We start from the raw sequence: 22,363 nt of genomic DNA, 5'->3' as shown, positions 1-22,363 counted from the left end.
TTTTTGTGATTAATTTCCCAAGAGCATAATATTTGTACATGAGGTTTGTGATGACTAGAAGACTTATATGTTTGTCATAGGTTATTCTATTTATTTGCTCAGTTAAATAGAATGCTTTTATTTAATGGAAAATTGGATTTTCTAAGTTAGGCTGTTAATGAATTTATTAATTTTGAGAAAATTAAATCAGTGCTCTATAAATGATTACCATCATATAATCACCATGTGTGGATTTTCTGGTTATAAAGATCATTTTGACTAGCTTTGTTCCATACCTGTCAAAAATTAGTATTCCTTTGATAGATCTAATTTAAACACAATGTGCAACTTGGAGCATTTTACACAAACTTGGAGCATTTTACATGGGTGACAACAGCTTAAACTTTAGGACTTTTAGTTAGAAAACATAAAATCTGGGAGTAGCAATCACCCAAGATTCATGAAGATAATGGATATTGTTAGCATTGAGTTATTTACTTGGAAACACTCAAACTTGAAAGATTAAACCTGAGACAAATGAGAATATGCAGGTGAATACTAAGAAATGTTAAAGGCTTAAACATGAATTAGGCCAAGATGATATTAGTTCAGTTAATGACAGATGAAGTCAAGATTAAGGTAGGGGAATATCATTAAACCTTCTGAGTTTGTATTCAGAAAAATTACTCTGCTTCTTCTCCAAAACATCTTTATATGCTACCATCGAAGTATTATTGGATTAGATAAAATAAATTATTCTGTCTAGTGTCCGAAATCTATATATGTAAGAAATACATTAAATATTTGCCATTAGATGATAATTCTTACAATATTTAAAAAATGTTCTAACAGCATTACCATATTATCCTGCAATCCTATTCCTGGGTATATATCTAGAGAAAAGTCCAATTTGAAAAGATGGTTGGACCTCGACATTTGTAGCAGCACTATTTACAATACAATAGCTAAGACATGGAAGCAACCTAAATGTCCATAAACTGTAAATGAATAAATAAGATGTGGTATAATACATATACACACATATATGCATATATATTAATATATAATAGAATATTGTGTGCTCAATCACTCAGTCATGTCCAACTCTGTGTGACCCCATGGACTGCAGCCAACCAGGCTGCCCATTCATGGGATTTTCAGGCAAGAATACTGGAGTGGGTTGCTATTCCTCCTCCAGGGAATCTTCTCAACCCAGGGATAAAACGTGCGTCTCCTGCATTGGTAGGCAGATTCTTTACCACTGAGCCACTTGAGAAGCCTTATAATGGAATATTACTCAGCCATAACATGAGTGAAATAATGCCATTTGCAACACCATGGATGAACCTAGAGATTGTCATATTAAATAAACTAAGTCCGATGGAGAAAGACAAATATCATATGATATCACTTGTATGTGAAATCTAAAAAAAAAAAAAAAAAACAAAGAAAACAACAACAACAACCATACAAATGAACTTATCTACAAAGAAGAAAAAGACTCAGAGATGTGGAAAACAAACTCAGGGTTACCAAAGGGATAGTGGTGTTGGGGGGGAAGATAAATTAGGAGTTTGGGATTACACATACACAGTGCTATATATAAAAATAAAAACAGTAATGATCACTATATATCACAAAGAACTTCTCAGTACCTTGTAATAACCTATAATGGAAAAGAATCTGAAAAAAAATTCACAACTGAATCACTTTGCTGTACACTTGAAAGTAACACATTTTAAATCAACTATACGGTAATGAACAAAACATATTCTAACTTTCACCTTCTAACACGCTCTTTTTGAAATCTCCCTTTCCTGTCTCAGGCAATCCCATAAATTTGTGGTCATATTTGGATTAAAAAAAGGCTAGTTCAGTTAAGTACAATCTAAATCAGCTGAGTATTTTAAGGTCATATTCTTCCCTCTAATAACTCTTGCTAAACCTCAGCCTGAGGGACTCATTGCAAAGGTGGGCAAAATCAACTCTTTAACTACGTTCCTGCCTTCTTCTAGGATCAGAGATGGGGAAATGGGCAGAAATCTTGTGGCTTAATTGATGTCCTTCTAGTCTTCATGGTTTTCAATGAGATGGATATGGCCAGCATTTAAATGATGACTCTTTCATGGAGATACTGTGAGATCATCTCAGATTTTGGAGGTTTTTCCACTGAACAGTTTCATATTAATAATACAGAAGCCATCTTTTCACACCTTCTTTCAGCTCTCTCTCTCCACACTATATTCTTCTTTTGCTGCTGGAATCAGCTTCTGAATTGACGCCAAAGCCAATTTACCTTTTTATCTGGTTCATGGGAAATTCCCACACCCTTATCATGCCAAACAGTTGGTCTTTCTGCCATCTCCACTCTTCGCTTTGCATGATAACTCCATTTCTCTCTTCTTCCTTCACAAATAACCTTGAGGGCCATAGACAGCTGTCCACTTAGACACTGAGATGCTATCTTGTCTTCTTATGTGAACCCCAGTTACTGTAAGTAGTTCTCTGTGAGCCTCCTTACTGGGATGAGAGAAGCAACCTTTATCCTCCCTTTGTGAAGGGAGGATGTAAAACTTTACTCTGGTATATACACTTCCTGGGGCTTGCTTCCATCATAGCTCAGTCAGTAAAGAATTTGCCTTAATGCAGGAGATGCAGGTTCAATCCCTGGATTGGAAAGATCCCCTGGAGGAGGAAATGGCAAGCTACTTCACTATCCTTGCTTGGAAAATCCCATGGAGAGTAACTGATTTTTATTTTACTGGGCTCCAGAATCACTATGGGTGGTGACTGCAGCCATGAAATTAAAAGATGCTTGCTCCTTGGAAGGAAAGTTTTGACAAACCTAGACAGTATATTGAAAAGCAGAGATGTTACTTTGCCAACAAAGGTCTGTATAGTCAAAGCTATGGTTTTGCCAGTAGTCATGTATGGATGTGAGAGTTGGACCACAAAGAAGGCAGAGTGTTGATGAATTGATGCTTTCAGATTGTGGTGCTGGAGGAGATTCTTGAGAATCTCCTGGACTGCAAGGAGATCAAATCAGTCCATCCTAAAGAAAATCAGTGCTGAATATTCATTGGAAGGACTGATGCTGAAGCTGAGACTCCAATACTTTGGCCACCTGATGCAAAGAGTCAACTCATTGGAAAAGACCCTGATGTTGGGAAAGATTGAGGACAAAAGGAGAAAGGGGTGGCAGAGGATGAGATGGTTAGATAGCATCACTGACTCAATGAACATGAATCTGAACAAATTCTGGGAGACAGTGAAGGACGGGGAGGCTGGTGTGCTGCAGTCCATGGGGTAGCAAAGAGTCAGACATGACTTAACGATTGAACAACAACAACTACACTTCCTACAACTCTATTAATGGACTCTTATATTTATTTTTTCTCTTTTGTGGTCTCCGCGGATACCAGTAGGGTTGATGGTATCTATTTCTCTCAGTTAACACTCCCATAAACCTTCTTTAGAATACTCATGGTTGTACTTGAATGCAACTCTAAAGCAATAGGAAAAGTCATATTAACAATTGATTATATATATATTGAGCTGGAGATTTGCAGGAATACTTTTTATCCAATTTTTTTTAATTCTTCCCCCTCTCCAATTTCTAGATACATAAATTACTTGAAGAAGGTGCTCTTTAGTGAAATAGTAAAGACTTTAGAATCATCTATTTTCCACGCTTTCTCTCTCTAAACCTGGAGAAGATTCATCTATCACTCAAAATTTAAACCTCTTTTTCCAATTTCTCATTCAATTAATTATTCATATAAATAATTCTCAACTTCGTATCCTTGGAGACCTATGATTATATTATGATAAAAAAGAGTAAGTTTTATCACTGTGAACATTTTTTATAATATTTATTTAAATGTTTGGAAGAATTGTAGTTCATTTCTATCTCACAAACATATAAGGGCCAATACAGATTATGTATATCTATGGAAAAAGAGATTAAATTCACATACATGTCATGCTTGAAAATTATTTTTATTAATGCTTTAATATGTATTTTATAGGGTTCATAATGAAAATAACTTTCCTCTCCTTTCAAAAAGAGTCTATTTCTAAGGAGATTAAGCTAAGAATGTTTCTTTCATTTGAAGACAAATTTTTATTTTGAAAAGTAAAATATGCTTGCTTATTAAAAATTCAGTTTGTTTAATCCGATTGAAGATTCAGTCCAAAGCTGCTTTGAAAGACTGGTATTTTAACTGTATGCTATAGTTTTTTTATGCATTTATTTTATGCAGCTGTCTTTCTGTTTTGTGAAACAGTCAAGCAGTTGATAGGTATATTGAATTTAGTAAGACTGCCTTCCTTACTTAAATGATGTATTTCCATTGAACTGCCAGTTAAAGATGACCTCATGCTTGCTGACATATTATTAGTGATTGATTGTTAAAGAAATGCTGATATTTCCTTATGCTGTTTATTTTGTTTCTTCATATATCATGTTGACCTTATTTTTTGGTCCTTTGCACACTTTCTGTTTTCTTCAAGATGGACACAGATAAATGTTCATAAAACAAGTTATGAATTATATCAGGGAAAAAACCAAATATGAATTAGTTGCTTTAGAAATGAAAATTTTTCTGCTAAAATATAAGAAATAAAATCTCCTTTTTGTAGGTCAAAACTTTTTCTTATTTATGCTATTTATTTCACCTTTGAGTTACAATTACTATGTATTTAACATGAAAGACTTTAAGTTTTTCCATTATTTTCTTATAACACATCTAACTGAAAATATTTTTAAAATTTTTAATTGAGTTGGTAACATCTCAGAATCACTTAATTCATTCATCCTTCTATTCAACGTCTATTTCTAAACACCTGCCATGTGCCAGCATTGAGCTAACTCCTAGAGATACACCGGTAAACCAGAGACAATGTCTCTGCCCTTGTAGAGCACTGCAGAGTCTGGTTATGGAGGAAGGAAAAGAAAAACAACTAGAAAATGTATAAACTAGAAAGTTAAGGGGGAACTGTAAAGATGGTGGAGGAATAGGACGGGAAGACCACTTTCTCCCTCACAAATTCCTCAAAAGAACATTTCAACGCCGAGCAAACTCCACCAAACAACTTCTGTAGGCTGGCAGAGGACATCAGGCAACCAGAAAAGCAGACCATTGTCTCCAAAAACAGGTAGGAAAAAATATAAAAGACGAAAAAGGAGACAAAGGAGGTGGGGAGGGAGCTCCGTCTCGGGAAGGGAAGCCTGTCCCGGGAAGGGAATTTTAAGAAGAGAGGTTTCCAAACACCAGGAAACACTCTCCCTGCCGAGTCTGTGGCGAGCCTTGGAAACACAGAGGGCAACATAACAGGAAGGAAAAATAAAGAAATAATTAAAACCAAGAGATTACAAGCCCAACAGTAACTCCCCCAGCGGAAAAGCAGCACAGATGCCTGCATCCGCCATTGGGAAGTGGGGGCAGGGCAGGGAAGCGCGGGAGGCGCAGGCTGCAGAGCTTTGTAAGAATCGGGCAGGAATGCCCCACGCGCAACCAGAACGATCTAACTTGGGCTAGCAAATCAGACTGTGGGATAGCTACCACGCGAAAAGCTCGAACATAAGACCCCGCCAGGACCGAGCACAGAACAAAGGACGGAACGGAAAAAGCCGGCTGCAGACCATCCCCCGCCGGGGACAGGCAGCCAGAGCCGTAAGGACTGAAAAGGGGCAATTGCAGACCCAGAGAGACTTCACTTACCTAACTGCAAGCAGGCTTCTTTGCTAAGACTTCTGGGGGTGCTGGACAGTCACCATCTGCCTCACGGGGGGCGCCAGCGGTCCACCCAGAAAGCTGAGCGGCAGCGGCAGAAAAGGTGACAAGCCGCGGCGATCGTGCTCGCCAAACTCCTGAGCTACTCGGACCTGGGAAGGGCACAAAGCGCAGTCCCAGCCGAATCTGTGCCTCTGAGGGCTGCCTGAGCGCCGAACCTGAGCGGCATGGACCGGGGAAGTGCACGCAGCCTAGGGCCGGCCCCAGACGGTTCCCGGCTGAGCATCGTAGAGCTGGAGCGGTTTGTGCGCCGCGAGAAAGGACAGGTCAAGCGGGGCTGAGATACTGTGTGCACACGACAGTGCTATTTGTTTGCAGCATCCCCCCTCCCCACAGGGCGACTGAACTAGCAAGCCTAAAAAAACAGCAAACAGAAGTTAAACAGAGGGAACCACCTTGGAAGTGATTCCACATGGCCCACAACATCAGAGAAGGGCCAGAAAAATTTTTACTATTTTAAAAATCATTCCTTTTTTTTCTAACTTTTTTTTAATTGTTAAGTCTTCTATTTCTCCTCTAACTTTTATTTCTATAACCTACTATTACTATTTAAACCAAAAAAAAAGATTTTTTTTTTTTAAGGCAAACACCATATATAGTCTTTGGATGGTTGTTGGTGGTTTTGTTTGTTTGTTTGTTTGTTTTTTGTTTGTTTTTTAATAATTCTTTTTTTTCTTTCTTCCTTTTTCCTTCTGCTTCTTTTCTTTAATATTGTATTTTTGAAAATCCAACCTCTACTCTAGATTTTTAATCTTTGCTCTTAGGTTTTTGTTGTCAATTTTGTACATTTAAAAACCCAAACTTCACTACCCAAGTTTACCTGAGAGCGAGATTACTGGCTTGACCACTCTCCTCCTCTGGACTCTCCTTTTTCTCCACCAGGTGGCCTCTGTCTCTTTTCTCCCCCATCTCTTCTCTATCCAACTCTGTGAATCTCTGTGTGTTACAGACGGTGGAGAACACCTAAGGAACTGGTTACTGGCAGGATTTGTCTCTCTCCTTCTCATTCTTCTCTCTTATCCTCCTGGTCACCTCTGTCTACATCCTCCCTCTCCTCTTCCCCGTATAACTCCGTAAATACCTCTGAGCGGTCCAGACTATAGAGCGCACATAAGGAAGTGACTACTGGCTAGCTTGTTCTCTCCTCTTTTGATCTTACCGCATCTAATTCCAGTTACCTCTAACTACCCCCTCCATCTTCTCTTCTCCTTGTAACTCAGTGAACCTCTCTGAGTGTCCGTCAATGTGGAGAAACTTCATCTTTAACCTAGATGTTTTATCATCGGTGCTGTATAGATGGAGAAGTCTAGAGGCTACTGTAAAAATAAAACTGAAAACCAGAAGCAGGAGGCTTAAATCCAAAGCCTGAAAACATTAGAGAACTCTTGGATTCAGGGAACATTAAGCAATAGGAGCTCATCAAATGCCTTCATACCTACACCGAAACCAAGCTCCACCCAAGGGCCAACAAGTTCCAAAACAAGACATACCACTCAAATTGTCCAGCAACACAGGAACACTCCCCTGAGCTTCAATATACAGGCAGCTCAAAATTATTCCAAAACCTTTAATGTCTCATAACCCATTACGGGTCACTCCACTGCACTCCAGAGAGAAGAAACCCAGCTCCACCCACCAGAACTCCAACACAAGCCTCCCTAACCAGGAAACCTTGACAAGCCACTGATAGAACCCCACCCACAGTGAGGAAGCTCCATAATAAAGAGAACTCCACAAATTACCAGAATTTAAAAAGGCCACCCCAAACGCAGCAATATAACCAAGATGAAGAGACAGAGGAATACTCAGCAGGTAAAGGAACAGGAGAGTTGCCCACCAAACCAAACAAAAGAGGAAGAAGTAGGGAATCTACCTGAGAAGGAATTCTGAATATTGATAGTGAAAATGATCCAAAATCTTGAAATCAAAATGGAATCACAGATAAATAGCCTAGAGACAAGGATTGAGAAGATGCAAGAAAGGTTTAACAAGGACCTAGAAGAAATAAAAAAGAGTCAAAATATATTGAATAACACAATAAATGAGATCAGAAACACTCTGGAGGCAACAAATAGTAGAATAATGGAGGCAGAAGATAGGATTAGTGAAATAGAAGATAGAATGGTAGAAATAAATGAATCAGAGAGGAAACAAGAAAAACGAATTAAAAGAAATGAGGACAATCTCAGAGACCTCCAGGACAATATGAAACGCTCCAACATTCGAATTATAGGAGTCCCAGAAGAAGAAGACAGAAAGAAAGATCATGAGAAAATCCTTGAGGAGATAATAGTTGAAAACTTCCCTAAAATGGGGAAGGAAATAATCACCCAAGTCCAAGAAACACAGAGAGTTCCAAATAGGATAAACCCAAGGCGAAACACCCCAAGACACATATTAATCAAATTAACAAAGATCAAACACAAAGAACAAATATTAAAAGCAGCAAGGGAAAAACAACAAATAACACACAAGGGGATTCCCATAAGGATAACAGCTGATCTTTCAATAGAAACTCTTCAGGCCAGGAGGGAATGGCAAGACATACTTAAAGTGATGAAAGACAATAACCTACAGCCCAGATTACTGGACCCAGCAAGGATCTCATTCAAATACGGAGAAATCAAAAGCTTTACAGACAAACAAAAGCTGAGAGAATTCAGCACCACCAAACCAGCTCTCCAACAAATTCTAAAGGATATTCTCTAGACAGGAAACATGAAAAGGGTGTATAAACCCAAACCCAAACAATAAAGTAAATGGTAATGGGATCATACTTATCAATAATTACCTTAAACGTAAATGGGTTGAACGCCCCAACCAAAAGGCAAAGACTGGCCGAATGGATACAAAAACAAGACCCCTTCAAAGAGGACACTAATAGATGGAGAAATATACCATGTTCATGGATCGGAAGAATCCATATAGTGAAAATGAGTATACTACCCAAAGCAATTTACAAATTCAATGCAATCCCTATCAAGCTACCAGCCACATTTTTCACAGAACTAGAGCAAATCATTTCAAGATTTGTATGGAAATACAAAAAACCTCGAATAGCCAAAGCAATCTTGAGAAATAAAAATGGAACTGGAGGAATCAACTTGCCTGACTTCAGGCTCTACTACAAAGCCACAGTCATCAAGACAGTATGGTACTGGCACAAAGACAGACATATAGATCAATGGAACAAAATAGAAAGCCCAGAGATAAATCCACACACATATGGACACCTTATCTTTGACAAAGGAGGCAAGAATATACAATGGAATAAAGACAATCTCTTTAACAAGTGGTGCTGGGAAAACTGGTCAACCACTTGTAAAAGAATGAAACTAGATCACTTTCTTACACCATACACAAAAATAAACTCAAAATGGATTAAAGATCTAAATGTAAGACCAGAAACTATAAAACTCCTAGAGAGGAACATAGGCAAAACACTCTCAGACATAAATCACAGCAGGATCCTCTGTGATCCACCTCCCAGAATTCTGGAAATAAAAGCAAAAATAAACAAATGGGATCTAATTAAAATTAAAAGCTTCTGCACAACAAAGGAAAACATAAGCAAGGTGAAAAGACAGCCTTCTGAATGGGAGAAAATAATAGCAAATGAAGCAACTGACAAACAACTAATCTCAAAAATATACAAGCAACTTATGCAGCTCAATTCCAGAAAAATAAACGACCCAATCAAAAAATGGGCCAAAGATCTAAATAGACATTTCTCCAAAGAAGACATACGGATGGCTAACAAACACATGAAAAGATGCTCAACATCACTCATTATTAGAGAAATGCAAATCAAAACCACAATGAGGTACCACTTCACACCAGTCAGAATGGCTGCAATCCAAAAATCTGCAAGCAATAAATGCTGGAGAGGGTGTGGAGAAAAGGGAACCCTCCTACACTGTTGGTGGGAATGCAAACTAGTACAGCCACTATGGAGAACAGTGTGGAGATTCCTTAAAAAATTGCACATAGAACTACCTTATGACCCAGGAATCCCACTTCTGGGCATACACACCGAGGAAACCAGAATTGAAAGAGACACATGTACCCCAATGTTCATCGCAGCACTGTTTATAATAGCCAGGACATGGAAACAACCTAGATGTCCATCAGCAGATGAATGGATAAGAAAGCTGTGGTACATATACACAATGGAGTATTACTCAGCCACTAAAAAGAATTCATTTGAATCAGTTCTGATGAGATGGATGAAACTAGAGCCGATTATACAGAGTGAAGTAAGCCAGAAAGAAAAACACCAATACAGTATACTAACACATATATATGGAATTTAGGAAGATGGCAATGACGACCCTGTATGCAAGACAGGGAAAGAGACACAGATGTGTATAACGGACTTTTGGACTCAGAGGGAGAGGTGTAGGGTGGGATGATTTGGGAGAATGACATTCTAACATGTATACTATCATGTAAGAATTGAATCGCCAGCCTATGTCTGACGCAGGATACAGCATGCTTGGGGCTGGTGCATGGGGATGACCCAGAGAGATGTTATGGGGAGGGGAGGTGGGAGGGGGGTTCATGTTTGGGAACGCATGTAAGAATTAAAGATTTTAAAATTTAAAAAAATAAAAAACCAAAACAAAACAAAACAAAACAACAACAAAAAAGACAAGACCCCTCTATATGCTGCTTACAAGAGACCCACCTCAAAACAAGGGACACATACAGACTGAAAGTGAAGGGCTGGAAAAAGATATACCACGCAGATAGAGACCAAAAGAAAGCAGGAGTGGCAATACTCATATCCGATAAAATAGATTTTATTTATTTATTTATTTTTATTTTTATTTTTTTAATTTTAAAATATTTAATTCTTACAGGCGAAACAAAGGCTGTGAAAAGAGACAAAGAAGGCCACTACATAATGATCAAAGGGTCAATCCAAGAAGACGATATAACAATTATAAATATATATGCACCCAATATAGGAGCACCGCAATATGTAAGACAAATGCTAACAAGTATGAAAGGGGAAATCAACAATAACAGAATAATAGTGGGAGACTTTAATACCCCACTCACACTATGGACAGATCAACTAAACAGAAAATTAACAAAGAAGTGCAAACTTTAAATGATACATTAGATCAGTTAGACCTAATTGATATCTATAGGACATTTCACCCCAAAACAATGAATTTCACCTTTTTTCAAGTGCTCATGGAACCTTCTCCAGGATAGATCACATCCTGGGCCATAAATCTAAACTTGATAAATTAAAAAAAATCAAAATCATTCCAAGCATCCTTTCTGACCATAATGCATTAAGATTAGATCTCAATTACAGGAGAAAAACTATTAAAAATTCCAACATATGGAGGTTGAACAACACACTTCTGAATAACCAACAAATCACAGAAGAAATCAAAAAAGAAATCAAAATATGCATAGAAACTAATGAAAATGAAAACACAACAACCCAAAACCTGTGGGACACTATAAAAGCAGTGCTAAGAGGAAAGTTCATAGCAATACAGGCATACCTCAAGAAACAAGAAAAAAGTCAAATAAATAACCTAACTCTACACCTAAAGCAACTAGAAAAGGAAGAATTGGAGAACCCCAGAGTTAGTAGAAGGAAAGAAATCTTAAAAATTAGGGCAGAAATAAATGCAAAAGAAACAAAAGAGACCATAGCAAAAATCAACAAAGCCAAAAGCTGGTTCTTTGAAAGGATAAATAAAATTGACAAACCATTAGCCAGACTCATCAAGAAGCAAAGAGAGAAAAATCAAATCAATACAATTAGAAATGAAAATGGAGAGATCACAACAGAAAACACAGAAATACAAAGGATCATAAGAGACTACTATCAGCAGTTGTATGCCAATAAAATGGACAACGTGGAAGAAATGGACAAATTCTTAGAAAAGTACAATTTTCCAAAACTGAACCAGGAAGAAATAGAAAATCTTAACAGACCCATCACAAGCATGGAAATTGAAATGGTAATCAGAAATCTTCCAGCAAACAAAAGCCCAGGTCCAGACGGCTTCACAGCTGAATTCTACCAAAAATTTCCAGAAGAGCTAACACCTATCCTACTCAAACTCTTCCAGAAAATTGCAGAGGAAGGTAAACTTCCAAACTCATTCTATGAGGCCACCATCACCCTAATACCAAAACCTGACAAAGATGCCACAAAAAAAGATAACTACAGGCCAATATCACTGATGAACATAGATGCAAATATCCTCAACAAAATTCTAGCAATCAGAATCCAACAACACATTAAAAAGATCATACACCATGACCAAGTGGGCTTTATCCCAGGGATGCAAGGATTCTTCAATATCTGCAAATCAATCAATGTAATTCACCACATTAACAAATTGAAAAATAAAAACCATATGATTATCTCAATAGATGCAGAGAAGGCCTTTGACAAAATTCAACATCCATTTATGATAAAAACTCTCCAGAAAGCAGGAATAGAAGGAACATACCTCAACATAATAAAAGCTATCTATGACAAACCCACAGCAAACATTATCCTCAATGGTGAAAAACTGGAAGCATTTCCCCCAAAGTCAGGAACAAGACAAGGGTGCCCACTTTCACCACTACTATTCAACATAGTTCTGGAAGTTTTGGCCACAGCAATCAGAGGAGAAAAAGAAATAAAAGGAATCCAAATTGGAAAAGAAGAAGTAAAACTCTCACTGTTTGCAGATGACATGATCCTCTACATGGAAAACCCTAAAGACTCCACCAGAAAATTACTAGAGCTCATCAATGAATATAGTAAAGTTGCAGGATATAAAATCAACACACAGAAATCCCTTGCATTCCTATACACCAATAATGAGAAAGTAGAAAAAGAAATTAAGGAAACAATTCCATTCATCATTGCAAAGAAAAGAATAAAAACTTAGGAATATATCTACCTAAAGAAACTAAAGACCTATATATAGAAAACTATAAAACACTGATGAAAGAAATCAAAGAGGACACTAATAGATAGAGAAATCTACCATGTTCATGGATCGGAAGAATCAATATAGTGAAAATGAGTATACTAGCCAAAGCAATTTACAAATTCAATGCAATCCCTATCAAGCTACCAGCCATATTTTTCACAGAACTAGAACAAATAATTTCAATATTTGTATGGAAATACAAAAAACCTCAAATTGCCAAAGCAATCTTGAGAAATAAAAATGGAACTGGAGGAATCAACTTGCCTGACTTCAGGCTCTAATACAAAGCCACAGTCATCAAGACAGTATGGTACTGGCACAAAGACAGAAATATAGATCAATGGAACAAAATAGAAAGCCCAGAGATAAATCCACAAACATATGGACACCTTATCTTTGACAAAGGAGGCAAGAATATACAATGGAGTAAAGACAATCTCTTTAACAAGTGGTGCTGGGGAAACTGGTCAACCACTTGTAAAAGAATGAAACTAGATCACTTTCTTACACCATACACAAAAATAAACTCAAAATGGATTAAAGATCTAAATGTAAGACCAGAAACTATAAAACTCCTGGAGGAGAATATAGGCAAAACATTCTCCGACATAAATCACAGCAGGATCCTCTATGACCCACCTCCCAGAATTCTGGAAATAAAAGCAAAAATAAACAAATGGGACCTAATTAAAATTAAAAGCTTCTGCACAACAAAGGAAAATATAAGCAAGGTGAAAAGACAGCCTTCTGAATGGGAGAAAATAATAGCAAATGAAGCAACTGACAAACAACTAATCTCAAAAATATACAAGCAACTTATGCAGCTCAATTCCAGAAAAATAAACGACCCAATCAAAAAATGGGCCAAAGATCTAAATAGACATTTCTCCAAAGAAGACATACGGATGGCTAACAATCACTCATTATTAGAGAAATGCAAATCAAAACCACAATGAGGTATCACTTCACACCAGTCAGAATGGCTGCGATCCAAAAGTCTGCAAGCATTAAATACTGGAGAGGGTGTGGAGAAAAGGGAACCCTCCTACACTGTTGGTGGGAATGCAAACTAGTACAGCCACTATGGAGAACAGTGTGGAGATTCCTTAAAATATTGCAAATAGAACTACCTTATGACCCAGCAATCCCACAGCTGGGCATACACACCGAGGAAACCAGAATTGAAAGAGACACATGTACCCCAATGTTCATCACAGCACTGTTTATAATAGCCAGGACATGGAAACAACCTAGATGTCCATCAGCAGATGAATGGATAAGAAAGCTGTGGTACATATACACAATGGAGTATTACTCAGCCACTAAAAAGAATTCATTTGAATCAGTTCTGATGAGATGGATGAAACTAGAGCCGATTATACAGAGTGAAGTAAGCCAGAAAGAAAAACACCAATACAGTATACTAACACATATATATGGAATTTAGGAAGATGGCAATGACGACCCTGTATGCAAGACAGGGAAAGAGACACAGATGTGTATAACGGACTTTTGGACTCAGAGGGAGAGGTGTAGGGTGGGATGATTTGGGAGAATGACATTCTAACATGTATACTATCATGTAAGAATTGAATCGCCAGCCTATGTCTGACGCAGGATACAGCATGCTTGGGGCTGGCGCATGTGGATGACCCAGAGAGATGTTATGGGGAGGGAGGTGGGAGGAGGGTTCATGTTTGGGAACGCATGTAAGAATTAAAGATTTTAAAATTAAAAAAATAAAAAACTAAAAAAAAAACTAAAAAAAGAAAGAAAGAAAGTTAAACATTGATGAGCATCTGAAGAAAACAAGAGGCACAGGGTTCTTTTAGTCCTTGCTGCTGCTGCTGCTAAGTCGTGTCAGTTGTGTCAACTCTGTGCAACCCCATAGATGGCAGCCTACAAGGCTCCGCCATCCCTGGGATTCTCCAGGCAAGAGCACTGAGTCCATTGCAAATTACATGATAAACTCAGTTATTTGGTGTCAAATATGCAAAGCACAGAGACATACACTTTCGCTCTCCCCAAAATCACTATAGTTTACTTGAACTTTAAAGAGTCAGTCAAATACAATTTTCCAACTATGATAGCTTTGTTATTTTTAGAAAAATTACACATTCACAGATGAGGCAAAATGGGCACTTGACAAGAAATTTAGTTTTCATGAATTGTCTGTGACAGCTATGAACAACACGGGATACATGTGCCCCTAGAAAGAAGCCTAATTCTGCAGCCTTATCTCCCATTGGTCCTCGGTTACCCTTCCTCACTCATGTTCCAGTCGTAGTGAAGTCCTTCACTACAGTATACATAGTTAGTTCTTTCTTGCCTTTGGCCCTCTGAATGTACCATCTATATTCCCTGCATTCCCTATACTTTCTCTCTCTCCCTCCCCTTACAGAGCTATCATGTCTCAGTTTAGACAAGAATTCTCAAGATGTGGTCCCTAGAAGCATCAATATAACCTGGTCTTGTTAGGGATGCAAAAGCTCAAGTTCCACCTGGACAATGGACTAGGGTACTCTGAGGTGGGACCCATTAATTTGTGTTTTAACAAGCCTTGTAGGAGACTGACACACATGCCCACTATTACTTGAGCAATTCTGGCTTAAACTTTTTCTACTGTCTCTGCAAACCCTCCATGGACAAGTGAGGCTGTATACATAGACTCTTATGTATATTTCTAATACAAGGTTGGCCAAACTATAGCTCTCCCCAGACCAAACCAGCTTGCAACTCATTTTATTTTAAAATAAAAGTCATTGGAATAAAATCACATCCATTTGCTATGTCTTGGCTCTTTTGAGTTATAATTACAGGAGGCAACAGAGACTGTATGGTCTCCAAATCCTAATTCATTTCGTATCTGGCCCTTTGCAGGAAAGAAAAATAAGACTGAATCCTGCTTTAGTAAGAATAGCATAGCATTTATTGCACTAATTTATCGTTAGCTGTTTACTTACTATTCCTTTATTGCTAGGTACATTTCTGAGTTCTGGGATGCATTCACCTTCGTACTTACATTCTGGTATGGGTGGGATGAACGGTAAAGAAATAAATATTATTCCCTTATTCAGTAACAGGATGGGAACTGTGTAGTTTCACCATGGTGTCTAGCACAGTGTCTGGTCCATAGTGAATTTACCATAAATATCTATTTTTTTCCATTTTTAAAAATTGAAGTACAGTTAACTTACCATGTTATGTTAGTTTCAGGTGGACAGAAAGTGATTGAGATATGTATGGCTATATATACATATGCAAAATCTTTCTTAGATTCTTTTTCATTATAGGTTATTACAAGATCCTGAGTATAGTGCCTTGTGCTGTATACAGTAAGTCCTTGTTTATCTGTTTTATATGCATAGAGTGTATATATGTTAGGTAACTGTAAGCTTGTTTTCCATGTCTTTGAGTCTATTACTGTTTTGTGAATAAGTTCACGTGAATCACATTTCTGAATTACTCATGTAAGTGATACCTTATGATATTTGTCATGGTCTGACTTACTTCACTTTACATGATCATCTCTAGGGTAAATGTTAATTAAATGAATTGCCAAATGAATGAAAGAATGTCACAGAGTGACAGAAAAGGCAGTTCTGCTTATACATTGAGGGTCAGAGGTACATGTAACTGACCTATCTTGGGATTACCTTACTCTTCCCTGTTTGTAGCTAATATTTTGAGATTTTACATTCAGTGAGTCTCAACCCTCATTTGGTATTTGATCGCCACAAAAAGTGTTACTTACTTTGAAAGTGAAAGTTGCTCAGTCATGTCTGACTCCGTGCAACCTCACAGACTGTAGTCCATGGAATTCTTCTCCAGGCCAGAATACTGGAGTGGGTAGCCTATCCTTTCTCCAGCAGATTTTCCTGACCCAAGAATCGAACTGGAGTCTCCTGCATTGCAGGCAGATTCTTTACCAACTGACTTATCAGGGAAGCCGTTACTTACTTTAGACAATATTAAAAAAATAAAATAAGCTCAGCTTTAAACATTTTGAAGTAAATATCCCTTTAGGAGAGGAAGCAAGGTTCATATATATGGCAAGCATAGTGACTCATGAGTCATTTCTGCAACTCCTATAGTTGGGAAGTACTGTATTCTTTTTTTTTCTAATTGTCTCATCTCATGATATGTAGGATCTTAGTACTCTGATCAAGGGTGGTCAAACCTGAGCCTCTTTCAGTGAAAGGGCAGAGTCTTAACACTGCATCACTATGGAAGTCCTGGGAATTATCATACCCTACTTTGTTATGGAGTTTTAAGATATAGGCTATAAATATGAAAAGATACTTTAGATCTTGGTCACATAGTTCACTATTTGAAGCACAAGGATAGTCCTTTTTTATTGTAAATTTATTTTAACTGGAGGCTAATTACTTGACAATATTATATTGGTTTTGCCATACATCAACATGAATCCACCACATGTAGCATATCCTGAACCCCCCACCTCCCTCAGATAGTCTTCTGTAAAATAATATTTATCTGTATTGGGAGAGTAGACATTTTACTTTATATTGTTTACATCAAGAAAAATTAATTTCAAATCACTACCAATTATATATCAATCATACTGATGATAAAAATTCTGATCCCAAGGTATTACTTTGTTCATTGGCAAATTCTATCCAATATGACCAAATAAGAAGGGGTTTTATTTTATTTCATCTGTATCAAAGGCAATGAAAACTGCTGCAAAAGTAAATCAGAAGCTTTAAGTGGTTAGTGAATTTCAGATGGAAATAAGAAAATCATGAACAGCTGAAGATTTCCCTGCGTTTGGAAGCAATTGCTAACACTACCTATGAAACTAGTGTTGACAATGAGCCATTGAAAGCACCATATTATTTGTACCTTAAAATACCTATTTTGATTTGTTTTTTGATTAAACAAAATGGAGGAGTTATCCAATGTGGTTTCTAGTGGCCATTTCTAATTATATGACTCAATACTTAGCCTGTTCACAGAAAGACCCAGCAATGAGATATACAGCCCCTTAGGTGAGGGAATTAAGGAGATGGAGGGGCTTGGCCCTTTATCAAGCACATGGGTATTCAGCACAACGTTGTACATATGAAACCCATATGAAGTACTTAGCAGTAAACAGTCAGTAAATTATGGCCATTATTATTAGCCAGAATCCCAAAACTGACTTTTCAGATGGACATATTTTCTGATTCAAAGATGAGAGAGACCATCCCAAAGATTTCCTGTCCCTTAAAAAATAGAATCACAGGGGGATAACATTAGAGTAAGTCATATAAATAGTAGTTAATGTTTGAGAGATGTAGATTTCTATCCACATCTACATTTCGGCTGTTCTCTCCTTCCCCTTAGAATTACTCACTTTGGAGTGGAGCAGCTTCCAAAGAAAACAGCCTGGAGAGGGATAACAGGGTCTTGCCTTTGAGGAGATCTGGGAGGAAGCACGTACATAGGGCTTAGTTCTTATCCAGGCCTGGCTAGATAATACAGAGATCTCTTTTTGCACCAACTAGAGCTCTGTGCTTCCTGAAAAGAGGCTGGCCCACAGAGAGCTATGGAGTACTAAGAAAAAAGCTAGAACCTGCCCATCTATATTTTCTGTAAGAACTTATTGGTCCCTCTGGTTCCTAAGTAGCTCCCACAGTGCTGAAGAATTTGGAAAAGTTCCCTTTATCTCTTTTATTAGAAAGGCGTTAATCATTATAATTCATGGGAGTAGGGGGATTTTCACTTTCAGACTCAAAAGGTGGTCAAAAACCCTCAAGTTGATACACCCACTGCTCAGAGGACCAGATACAATATGTTCTCCATCAGTTGTGGGATTAGCATCACGTGGGACTGAAAGCAATGAGAGAGGAATGCATTAAAGAGAGTGCCCCTGGAAAGGAATGGGTAACCATTATTAGATACAAAATTTTAGTAGAAGCTCGAAACTGATGAGAGGAAAAAGATAAAGATAATTTGATCAAAGAAGTAAAAACAAGTATGAAAAATATAAAAGAGAAAATTTATAATGGTAGAGAAATTATTGAATAAATTATGCTGCATCTGTGCTTTGGAAGTTTATGCAGCATTAAAGAAAATTAATACAAGCTATATAATTTAACCTGGAAGTCAAATTTCTGAGGCATTCATGAAAAAAAAATTGTAGAGAATTATATATAATGTGATCACATTTTTATAAAACAAACGATGGAAGATCTAGATGATTATAAGCTTGTGTATGCAGATAAATTTGGTTGGTTGCTATATGATTATACAAGCATGAAGAATAATGTAGACTAATAGATCCTAGATTTCTAACATGACTTATAGGATGAAGGGTAAGAAGGGGTTGTATTGACAGGAGATAATAAGTATAAATATGCAGAAAGAGAGGGGGGCTGAGGGAACCAAAAAACACAGGAACAGGATAATTAACAGTTTGATCAAACAAGAAAAAAAATAGGCTATGGTTTAAAAATTTCACAAAAATGGAAAACGATTATGCAATTAAAATAATATGAACATGTTCATGTGTGTTTTCAAAGGAAAACTTGGAATAGGTGAAGGTGACAGATTAGAACCAGACAAATTAGAACCAAAGAAAGGCAGGAGAAGCAAAACTGGTCTTAGATAAGCTAGGAATTTTAGGTTGAATAGGCTAAAAAGAACCTTGTGAGATAATAAAATGCAATTCTTTATGGAAAAGAACAATAATAAACTTGTATTTTCCAAGTAACACAGCAGCCAATTATATGAAAACAATTTGTCAAGAGAGAGGAGTATTTGATTAAAAAATTAAATTAGGATATTTGGGTTTACCTTTATAGATTATGCCAAACCAGGTAAGCAAAAAGAAGACAAGAAGAAACTGAATAATATAAACACTCTTGAGAGTGTATATGTGTGTGTGTGTGTGTGTGTGTGTGTCTGTGTGTGTAGGGAGAAAAGAGAGAGAAAAAAAGAGAGAGAGAGAACTTTGCATCTCATAAGTAGGAGACAACTAAAATTTTCTTACATCCATGGAATATTTTTAAAATTAATATTATGCTTGTTGACAAAGAATAAATGAAAACATTTTAAAGTAGAGATTTTATAGATCACATTCTCTGATAGTTAATCATAACCTAGAAGTTCTGAAAAATCAGTACTTGGAAATTACAAAACATTTTCTTAGATAACCCTTAAAGGAAAGAGTAATTCAAAGTGAACTTATTATTAACTATTTAGAAAATTATAAAAGAAAAACTCTTTAAGCAAAACCCATGGGACACAGCTAGAGCTATTTTCATTGAAAAAAACAACATTTTAAATGCTTCTTCAAAGGAAGAAAGATAAAAAATATGAGAACTCAGTCTTAATCTTGAGAATTTAGACAAACCAAGAATATGCTAAAATAAGCAGCAGAAAGAATGAAATAATGCCATTTGCAACAATACAGATGAACCTAGAGACTGTCATGCTGGGTGAAATAGTCAGAGAGAGAGAAATATTGTATGATATTGCTTATACGTGGAATTAAAAAGAAAGATACAAAGTTATTTACAAAACAGAAACAGACTCACAGACTTAGAGAACTAATACATGGTACCCGAAACTAACACAACACTGTCAATCAACTATCTGTTGTTTAGTTGCTAAGTCGCATCTGACTCTTTTGCCACCCTATGGACTGTAGCCTTCCAGGTTCCTCTGCGCAAGGGATTTCCCAGGCAAGAATACTAGAATGCATTACTATTTCCTTCTCCAAGTGATCTTCCCCACCCAGGGATCTAAATCTCATCTTGTGCATTGCAAGTGGATTGTTTACCACTGAGCCACCAGGAAAGCCCATTAAAAAAAAAAAAAGATTTATAGAAGACTGGTTTATACACTAGGACAATAAATCGCATGCATTTAAGAAGTATTATATCTGTTTTATTTCTGTGTTAACACAGGGGCTTGAAAAAGAAAGATTTTGATTATGTGTCTGTAATCCTCTCCCCAGCCCCAACCTACATTGGCCTTCTAACAAGTATATATACTCCAGAATATACTCCAATATAAAAAGTTAAAAAAAATCCTATGGCTGACTATGCAAGCAATAATCCTTTCTTCATAGAATGCTAGTAAAATAAGAAACAAAAGGTACTTTCTTAGGATGTCCTGTCTTAGGATAGGATAAATAGTTTTCACTTGTAAGCAATGAGAAGACCACTTGGACTATTATTATTTACTTTAAACAATACATCCTAGCAAATACAATAAGAAAGCAACAGTAAATAATCAGTACTGATGCTGGAAAGGAAGAGTAAAATTATCCATATTTTTGATAAAATAAAGCTAAGAAAGCTAAGCCTGCTGGTCCTTTTAATGGAAAACTTTCAAAGTGGCTGTGTATATCATAAATAAGCAAACATTAATAGATTCTTCTTTATATTTTATTTAACCAGCTATAAATGAAAATGAAGTTAACCTATTCAAAATGGCAACAGAAACTATAAAATAATTAGAAATAATTTTAACAAGACCAGTATAAGACCTATATCAAGAGACCCACAAAATATTTCTGAAAGAGACTAATCAAAATATAGACTAAAGGAAAGATTTACCACATTTCTTCATAACACAATAGCAAAAATGTGACAGTGTTTCTCAAGTTAAAACATGAATTATGAAAAATGTTAGTAGAAGGCCTAATATATATTTTTTGGAATTGGATTCAAGTTATCTACAATTCTTTTGAAATAAAAATATTCAAGGATATAATATTGGCTTAGAATGTGTAAATAAGTAAAACAGGAAATAAAATAATAGGCTACAGAGTATGTGAATATGTGTGCATATATATGTGTATGGTAAAGACAGTATCTCTGCTCACTGTGAAATGATGATCTTTTTGTTTGTTTTTTACAAATAATGCTGTTAAAATTGTCTATCCTCCTGAAAGAAAAGAGAATTGGATCTCCCTCCTAAGACTACACTCACATACATACGCTTGGCACATGAAGTTAAATAAATAAATGAATGAATGAATAAATAAAATTATTGTAAGTTAAATATGGAAAAGTCATCATAATCTTAGAAAAACTGTTAGTATTAATAGAATACTTGTATATTCTATGAGACTGAAGACTGTTAAAATAACAAATCCAGAATCCAAAGAGGAAAAGTACATATTTAAGTCTAATCAAGTACATGCTTGATCGTAAGAAAATTTCAGGGCACATAAAAGTTATAGCATTAATACTTATTCCATGTAACTAGCTCTTACATTTGACAGCATGCAGATGACCAACCATAAAAATAGGCAAGGTACTGGTTAAAAGACACAAATGACCAAAGAACAAATTCAAATAAGCAATAAGCACATAAAAAGATTCTCAGACTTACTAATAGGAAAATACAAATGAAAATAATGAAATATCTCTTTTTACCAATAATCATATTGGCAAAAATCACTTTGAGACTGGACAGCAGTTGGATCCTTTTTCAGATGAAGCCATGGCATTTTCTCTATCGACCAGTCAGGCCACAGGACCATTTTGCTCTCTTAAGTGCTAAGACTGTGTTTGTATATCTTAGGATGACTAGCAAATTTCCCTCACAGAAAGTTGAGTATCCAGCAATGATTAGATAGTTGAATTCAAGTGTTTTTATTGTTTATCA

The sequence above is a fragment of the Ovis aries genome, chromosome 21 (genome assembly GCF_016772045.2).
Source record: "Ovis aries strain OAR_USU_Benz2616 breed Rambouillet chromosome 21, ARS-UI_Ramb_v3.0, whole genome shotgun sequence".
NCBI classification, from domain to species: domain Eukaryota; kingdom Metazoa; phylum Chordata; class Mammalia; order Artiodactyla; family Bovidae; genus Ovis; species Ovis aries.
This window is presented reverse-complemented; position numbering follows the sequence as displayed.